Raw genomic sequence first — 8,565 nt, 5'->3', positions numbered from 1 at the left:
AGCACTGCTTCTCTATCCCATCCCACCCCTGGACTCCCATCCCATCCCACCAGCTGATAATGCTGCCCCTTCCTTCAGGCAGGTCCTTCTGCAGCACATTACTTGACACAGGGAAAGGCTGGTCCCATCAGAGGCTTACCATGACTACATGGGCTGAAGAAGACCAATATGGGAACATGCAGGACAGGGGAGGTGCAGAGGCTGGATCTAGGTTATTTCATATAAACAACAGCTGTGAGTAGGGATTTATAACTGCACATTCAGATACTCCTTGTTTCATTATTACAATGTAGTAAGACATGAGGCAGGCACCTATGGTACCTTTCTATAAAGCAGCAGTATGAATGCTATGGAGGTCACCAGAGGCTGAGAGAAGCTCAGTCCTTGACTTGGCTGATGGAGAATGTGCTGTTCTCAAGACTGAAGCCACAGGGTTACATATCTTACATATTCTCATGTGGACTGCTTATAACACGGAAGACACCACACCACAGGGTTACAGGAAAATCTGTTTGAAAGGCCAGTGAAAATCCTTGACTTTGGGGTCATAGAATCACAGAATCATGGAATCATCCATCTGATCTCATCTGAGATCATCAAGTGCAGCCATTTCACCACTCCAAGTCCGTCACTGCAACATGTCCCCAGGCACCAGATCTAGATGGCTTTCAAACACGGCCAGGGGTGGTGATTTCACCACCTCCCTGGGCAGCTGTGCCTCACAACCCCTTCTGTGAATAAAATTTCCTAATGTCCATCCTAAACCTCCCCTGGCACAGCTTGAGGCCATTCCCTCTCCTTCTGTCATTAGTTACTTGCGAGAAGAGTCCAGAGCCTACCTCTCTGCAGCCTCCTTTCAGGTAGCTGTAGAGAGCAATGAGGTCTCCCTTCAGCCTCCCTTTTTGCAGACTAACCATCCCCAGCTCCCTCAGCCTCTCCTCTCAGACCTTGTTCTCCAGTCCCTCACCTTCTCTGCCCTTCTCTGTCCCAGCTCCAGCCCCTCGATGTCCTTCCTGTGCTAGCAGATCAACGCTCCCACCAAATTGCGTGTCATCAGCAAACTTACTGAGGGTGCCTTGATCCCCTCATCCAAGTCATTGATAAAGAAATTGACCAGGACTGGTGTCAATACTGAGCCATGGGGAATGCCACTTGAGAATGGCCTGCAGGTGGATTTAACTCCAGTGACCACTACTCTCTGGGCCTGGCCATCCAGCCAGTGCTTTACCCATCAGATCTGTGCCCATCTAAGCCATGAGCAGCCAGTTCTTTCATGAGGATGCCATAAGAAATCATGGCAAAGGCCTTATGGAAGTCATCTGTGGCTCCTTCCTCTTAGGTCACTGTCTAACCAGCCAGGGTCCAAGCTGAGCCATACCCACTGCTTGGGGTTGGGAGGCAGTATCCCAAGAATTGGTTTTCCTCAACCTTTATCTCAAAACCCCCAGTCATTCTATATAGCATTGCAGGTCTGATAGATATTTCACCTGTGCAACAAGTGACATTTGCAGCATAGGTATTATTACAGTTGGGTGCAAGATAGACTTAATGTCCTGGTTGTTACAAGGACTATACTAAAAGCACTTCCCATCCATCAGGATTTCTGTCAATGATATTTAAGATGATGCATGGTATTCTAAACCTGAACTCTCAGCAAGCTGAATGGTTGAACCACCAGTTAGGCTCTTACTCTTAAAATATTTAATTAAGTCTCATATAGAGCTTGGTGAGACATAAATTATTTCACTAGCCCACAAGTATAAGGAGTCCACAGTTATATTTGCTAAGACAACCTCTGTAAATTCCCAAGGAAAATTAACATGTTACATGTGTCTTATACACAGCATTGAGTCTGGACTGAACAGAGAACTAGAGGTGGAAATGCCCAGAGCACAGCACTAAATGTGCAAAGTCCACTGCACAAATGGAGTCAAAATCTGTGCTACAGTTTGATGTCTGTGATGCAGCCACTCCCTGGGAAACTGATGTCCCAGCTGTGTAATTAAAACCACTGCCACAGATTTTGCAAGTTTACAGCCAGCTTTTCCTTTCCATGCCAGCATCAGTTATGAAATCAGTCTTTTGTCCTTTGGTTTGGTATCTGGGATGCAATTTGACACACAAGCCCTGCTGGCACCCTGGTCCCACAATACATCCCCATTGCTGCATCTTTAGGATAAACTTTGGTGTTGTCGAACGCGAGGGAGACAGGCAGAAATCAATATGATTTACTGGTGAAACGCGAGGGAAGACGAGCGGCAATCAGTGTGATTGATAAGCAAGCTTCAACTTTATTGTTCAAATACACAGCTTATATAGAATCTCAGCAAAAATATGCACAGATGTCATTATTCTATTGGTACAGCTAAGGTGAATATGCACAAGTGTCATAAGATAATTGGTTTCAGGTTAAGAACTACATTATAATATCCAGCCTACTTGCAGTTAGGTCTACGTGCTATTTCACAGACTTCTTTCTAACTAGTTCTTTGTTTTGTAACCTTGCAAGACAGCTGCAAGCATAGTGACCTTGCAGCTTCAGCATATCTACTAACTGTGAGCAGTAAACAACAAGATGGAGTGCGGCCTACACATTTTGCTAAATTAATTGTTCAATAGACTCATTTGAATCAGACTGTGATTTGATTTAAGCCATTCTCCAACAATTTCCCCCTTTTTCTGTTGAACAATAAGGATTCTCTTAAGAGAACGATTGATTACGCCTAATAAACATTACAATATATAGGATAACAAAAGCGATAAAAAAAAGCAAAACAGCAAAAGCATAAATGATAGTTTTAGCAAGACTACGAAGCCAGACAGAAATGATTAAATGACCAAGACTGCAAAGTCCTCCTCTGATTCATGAGGGCAGAGCTGGCCAGGCTCTATCCCCACAAATAAGGAATATACCTGCAGGCAGACGATGAGGATGCAAATGCCTCTTCACTTCTATGAATTCAGTTCGATTGCACCATGCAGTATAATTTCTGTACCTCTTCCCTGCTGGAGTAACATCCTGAATATCTGTGGCCTTGTCTGATGTAGAATTAAACACAACACAGTAATCCATTCTTACCAATCCTAACATACTTATCTCTTGAAGCTAGTCAGATTTGTCTTTTAAAATCCTTTACACCCAAAACTATGAAAGCTTTTAAGTGTGCCAGGAAGCACATATAGAATGATCTTTTCAAGTTCAGTGGTTCAATTTTTTCAATGATGTCTTTTTACCCATTCACTGATATGCCCACCAGACAGGTGCTGAAGGGATTGGCAGGCGTTGATATGGAGAGGCAAAGCATGTCTCGTTCTGTGGCTTGGCAAGCGTGACCCACACATCCTGCTGTGGCCACCTCAGGATCTGCAAGGCTGCTGCTGCTGTCAGCATCCAAAGGATGATGAGAGCACTGGGACCCAATATGGCCCAAAACCTGTTGAGACACAAGCATATCCTCCACCCAAGGTTATTAATGCACTGGTGGTAGTCAAAGAATTGAAATGATGTATCATTGGGGTTTCCTGGGAATCATTAGGAAGCTGCAAAAATTTTGAATTTTACAAAAAATTTAAATTTTACAAAAAATTTAAATTTTAACAAGAGGCCCCTGCCATGCCATTCCCCCTCTTTAGTTTTTGCAAAAGTCACTTCAGTGTACTGTGTGAGGGAATAAACTTTCCAGTTGTGGGGTTCCGCCCAATAGTATCATTCATTCCACAATAATTGCCATACACCCAAAATTGCTCTCCTAAAGGACTATAGTCCAACTATCCAACTCAGCAGGAAGACTATGCCAGTCAGGTATGATCCCATCCTTAGAACTATGATACCCATTTCCAAACACAAAACATGTTTGAGTCCAGTTCCGTGATATATTTCCAACACTTGCTGAGCCCAAAAGTTGCAACTCTTGAGGATCCCAGGGTAAGGTAACATTCAAACCTTCGATAAGACCTGCGGCACAAACTGAAGTACTACTTGCCTCTAAACAATCATCATACGTGCTATAATTCCAAAACACTTGATCATCAAAATCAACAATTGCAAAACCAAATCAATTCCACTAGATAGGCAGGCTGGGCTAATTGTCTATTCCTGGGTAACTACTGTTTAACTATAACATTCTGGTGAGTTAACATATAAATCTACATAAACATATTCCCTAATTACATGACATTAAGGCATTGAAACATTCAGTCCTAAATGAGAGGTTTCCTCAGGGCACACTGATGTGATCAGCTTCAAATCTGTTGATTTTCAGATTAATGGGCATTGCTGTTTGTCCCATCCTTTGAGTCTGGGGTTCTGCCATGCTGGCATCAGAAATATAATCCTTATCTTAAAACCTTTATAAACACAAAGACCAAAACAGCATTCTATAACATTTCTAAAATAAAGTCTTAATAAACTGCTAATACCAAAAAAGACCTAAAAACTTAAAGAACTATGTGAAAATTAAATCCTCAAAGTAATGTGAAAGAAAACAACAAAAAGATGTTATATTTTGTAAAGTGCGCTTTTCAAAATGAAAACTTATTTGCCATATGTATATAGAGCTCTTTTTGAAATTGCCGGCACACTCAAAAAAAAAGAGATGTTCAAACCAGAAAAAAGGAAGGAAAAGCCTTAATCTATAAACTTATAAAACCAGTAGCACTTACACGGTGTATATGCTTAATGATTAGGAAAAATACTTTAACACAATGACTAAAAACTTACAAGCAAAAGTAATTTCTATAACACTCAATATACCTAATTACAAGTGCCAAATTTGTTTTTGGGTAGTCAATAATCATCACGCTTATTGTAAAAAATGCAACAATTGCAAACACTAAAATAATAAATTCCCAAATGCCTTAAAATCAGAAATAATGATAAAAGCAATATATAAATATCAGTTGCATTCATGAAATAGTAAAATACCTTTCTTAACAAAACTTAACACTGATACTTTAAAATCAGAACTCAGGTTTCTGCAGACCTTCAACAGCTGCGAAACAAGGGAGTGAGATAAAGAGGGAGTAGGAGGGGGGGGAGAGACAGAGGGAGGTGACAAACGGCAGTAGAGAAGACACTTTTTTCTTTCTTGTTTTTCATTGTTCACACGCTGTTGTCTTCAGAAATGTGCAGATTTTCAAGCTTTGAAGTGAAAGTTCTGACTGCATGAGCACTGCCTTCAGCTCCAAAGTTGCTTTTTCACTGATTTCTTGATGAAAAAACAGTGACATTTCTTTAAAGAATCAAGGGCTATAAATGCTACTGCTGATACACGAGAGCGATGGGAGCCGCAGCCGCGGCCTCCTCCACGGGACAAGCCAGAGCCAGCGCGGAGGTCGCTGCTTGGCTCCCTGCTGTGGCTGGCACCACCGCTCTGAGACTCGTGATGACCCAGCCAGGGGCCATCTCCTCCCGCTGCCCCATACTGCTGTCCGTGCTGTAACTGTCGGGATTTTTTCTTGCACCCACTCCAGTATTACTTTAAGATCATGGCCAGGAATAACTTTGCCATGCTTTTTGAGGAGTGCATTCATTAGTTCATATATGTCTCTCTCTGGGGACGACTCTTGATTCCCCATTTCAGTTTCCCACAGCTCACCTTGCTTCCTGGAGGGATGAGTTCTGCGCTGCAAGCCCTCAGAAGTCCATTGTGCTCCATACGCACCCAAAGAAATAGGTACCAAATATGTTTTAAAAGGTTCCACAGCAGACTGCAGACTTAAACAGAAATCCAAATTACTGGTTTGGTTAGCCCACGGGATCCACATATTAGTCCTTGGATCTATCGATGTAATTGTCAAACCCATCAGGGGCATCATCAAAAGCAAAGGAATCATCATTGTCCTGTGTCACTTGAGTAGGCAGACGCACCGGTCGAGTCCATTTGCTTGTAACCCACAAAGGACCAAACTGTATCAAACGTTCAGGATACTTCTTTAAATCCACATCCTCTGCTTTTCGTTTCTCAAGGAAACTTCTAAGTCTTTTTGTTTCTAAAGTTTCTCAAGGAAACTGCTGAGTAAACTAAGGGCTACTTTGCTCTCGAAAACCTATCTGACCAGATATATTACCTAGATATCAGTTCCTTAAGCAGCCTAAGACCTGCGGATATCTTTACCTTAGTGCAGCCTTGAACCTGAGAGCCGCAGCCCTTACCCGGATGGCGAGCCTTTCCCGAAAGTCTGGCCCAGGCACGGTACAAACTCCCTTCGCCAGCGATGAGTCGCACTTCTGCCCCTCAACCTCTGCTAATCGACACCTCCTTCCCGGGACTCACAGTGTCACCGGAACAGCCTGAAGGTCTCCGAGGGCCCCACGTTGGGTGCCATTTGTTGTCAAATGCAAGGGAGACAGGCAGAAATCAATATGATTTACTGGTGAAATGCGAGGGAAGACGAGCGGCAATCAGTGTGATTGATAAGCAAGCTTCAACTTTATTGTTCAAATACACAGCTTATATAGAATCTCAGCAAAAATATGCACAGATGTCATTATTCTACTGGTACATCTAAGGTAAATATGCACAAGTGTCATAAAATAATTGGTTTCAGGTTAAAAACTACATTATAATATCCAGCCTACTTGCAGATAGGCCTACGTGCTATTTCACAGACTTCTTTCTAACTAGCTCTTTGTTTTGTAACCTTGCAAGACAGCTGCAAGCATAGTGACCTTGCAGCTTCAGCATATCTACTAACTGTGAGCAGTAAACAACAAGATGGAGTGCGGCCTACACATTTTGCTAAATTAATTGTTCAATAGACTCATATCCCTGTGATTTGATTTAAGCCATTCTCCAACACTTTGGTATAAATGCCTCTGATAGTTACCAATCCTGACCCAGAGACCTTTCCAACTTATTGGGCACATCTCTGGTTTCTCACAGCAGTTTCTCATTTTAAACCACAAAACAGTGAGACATGGACTGAACAATAAACAATGCTGCAGAAGTGCAATGTTTCCATTCTTTGTGTACACCAGAGCATTCTTATTTTGTATTTGTAGTTTACTGCCTGCTGTGTAAAGGCTCCTTTCTAACCAATTTTACATTATTTTTCTCCATATTTACTCCTATCTTCCTTTACAGCCCTCTTAAACCAAACCCACTTTCACTCTGGCCTCAAATAGCCCTAATGGCTGTGCAAGGACAGATTCCTGAATTTCCTTCCTGGAATCCAAATTAGACTCTGCACTGTGTTAATTCTGGTTTCAAACAGGATAAGCCTACCCCCAGGTCCTCTTCCAATGCTAACAGCAGCTCTGTGCCCTGTGTTCTGTGTCATGCAAAGCACCGTTTTCCAGCAATGTCTTACCATGCTCAACACACACATCCCTACCCTGCCTTTGCACTGCACTGCACAAGAGTTGAAGACATCCATTTTAACCACTAAAAGGGACCATTGACAAGGGCCCAGACTGCTCTCATAAGAAGAAATCCCAGCTCTGAAAGAAATTCAGGCTCCTTTGTGCCAGATACTGTACAATGCTCATAAGGCTGCAAGTTCTCTGGGGAACAGATCATGGAACTGAGACCTAGCAATGAGGAAGCCAAATGCTTTAAACATTCAGCTTTCAAGCCTATGCTTTCCTTTCAATATACAGAAGATACTTGCACAGCCTTACTTCCCCAGCAATATCCTACATAACCAAGCTCCTTAGTCAAGGTGGGTAGGTACCTCCTTTTGCTCAACAGTGCATTGAGAAGCTTCCCTAACCTGGGCCCCATTACTCTGACCTGCTGCCTTGTCTTTGGCACACAAATTCAGACACACAAAGCAAGTTGTCATGCTGCAAGATCAGGCCTGGGACAGGCCAGACAGACCTAGACAGTCTCACATTGTTTTGAGGTGCAGCCATTATCAGCTCCTCATATCCAATATGTTTGATTGTAAAAGTATTTCTAGGAAGGGAAAGATACTGAGCTATCTGAAGTAGCTCCAACTACTATCAAAAATCCCTCCTGGATCATGGCAGTGTGCCATGGAAAACTCTCTTGTCTGTCTGCCAAAGAAACTTAGTTTAGCACCTTTGTTTCTCTGCCCCAGCACTAAGGTGTGCTCTCTCACCGGGTAACATTTTGGTTATCCAGATCCTTCATATGCCATTGGGTGGCCGTGACAGTTAGAAAGAGTCTTTTCAGACCAGAAGGCCAGGACTTCAAGGCAAATAATGGGTTTCAAGGGGCTAGAGTCTTCCAGTGGCAGCTGCAGCACAAAGAAAACAGCAAAGCTAATGGCAGCATATTTTACAATTGGTTTTTAATTCCTAGGGATAGCTTCCAAATGGTGAGCAAAGGCAAGAGGGATTGTAACACTCATTAAAAAGAGGAAAGAAAAAAAGTCAAAGATGGGACACTGGTGCAAATACATTTTGGTCATATTACTCACTACCTCTGGGGTTAAGTTTTCAAACAGTTTAGAAGTCTGTGCTATTGCTCTGTGAATTAAAAGTACTCTCTTACCCTATGCACGATAAGGGAGGAAGAAAAGGAAGCAGATGCAAGTGCCAAAGGATTTTCAGGGACATGATTGAGCATTGCCATTGTTAACCCCTCAGTTACACCACTC

Source organism: Indicator indicator, chromosome 14 (genome assembly GCF_027791375.1).
Source record: "Indicator indicator isolate 239-I01 chromosome 14, UM_Iind_1.1, whole genome shotgun sequence".
In the NCBI taxonomy this organism is placed as follows: domain Eukaryota; kingdom Metazoa; phylum Chordata; class Aves; order Piciformes; family Indicatoridae; genus Indicator; species Indicator indicator.
This window is presented reverse-complemented; position numbering follows the sequence as displayed.